The following is a 797-nucleotide window of genomic DNA, read 5'->3' as shown; positions in this document are numbered from 1 at the left end:
ATTCTGTAGACGCGGTGTTGCCGTTGGTAGAATGAATGTGACTTCTTATGCCACAAGTCTTTGGTCACCAATGCTGATTATAAACGGAAATTTAAGCAGCAGTGTGATTCGATCCCAGGACCGAGTGCAAGTCGATTATGAATCAAATATGCTACCTTTTTTTGGAAGGCTGGGGGTGGGGGGAGTTAGTGTTCGATATAGTTCGTTGCGTATGGTCTGGGTGGATGTCACAAGACATCTGTGCAAGTTGATCGTTGATTCCTTGACTCAGTTTTTTTTTTATTTCAGAGAGCACGCAGCCCTCTGACTGAACACGCTGAGCTACCATGCTGGCTGAACGCTTCACGATTTTGCATGTCGTCCTTGCAGAGAGCACGCAGCCCTCTGACTGAACACGCTGAGCTACCATGCTGGCTGAACGCTTCACGATTTTGCATGTCGTCCTTGGAGAGAGCACGCAGCCCTCTTACTGAACACGCTGAGCTATCGTGTCGGCTGACGTTTCACGATTTTGCGTGTCATCCTTGCGCAGGGGCCATGCTAATCTTCTGTGTATTGTTCCAATTTTAGTATATGTACCGCCAAAGCGAGTACGTCCATAGACCACGGGTAACATGCTAATGGACATAAAATTCCCTCTGAAGTGTTCAAAATGCCTCACTCAAAAGCTGATGGCTCCGGTGTATGTGTATCTTTGCGGTAGTAAATACTTTGGGGATAAAACCCTGCCCCGGTACATGTATCTGCTGGTATGCGCCGAAATATGTACACTAATGTTAGGCGTTAAAACACAGTCT

At 46.9% G+C, this 797-nt stretch overlaps 1 non-coding gene across 1 annotated transcript; it reads right to left on the bottom strand.

Annotated features, from left to right (window-relative positions):
- Nucleotides 1-487: 487 nt before the first annotated feature.
- LOC126274940 (U6 spliceosomal RNA) lies at nt 488-594 on the bottom strand. Its single transcript, XR_007550484.1, has one exon. It is a non-coding gene; the product is annotated as a U6 spliceosomal RNA (small nuclear RNA).
- Nucleotides 595-797: the final 203 nt, after the last annotated feature.

Source organism: Schistocerca gregaria, chromosome 5, assembly GCF_023897955.1.
Source record: "Schistocerca gregaria isolate iqSchGreg1 chromosome 5, iqSchGreg1.2, whole genome shotgun sequence".
Classification (NCBI taxonomy): Eukaryota; Metazoa; Arthropoda; class Insecta; order Orthoptera; family Acrididae; genus Schistocerca; species Schistocerca gregaria.
The sequence above is the reverse complement of the archived record's forward strand: the minus strand, read 5'-3'. Positions and strand labels throughout refer to the sequence as shown.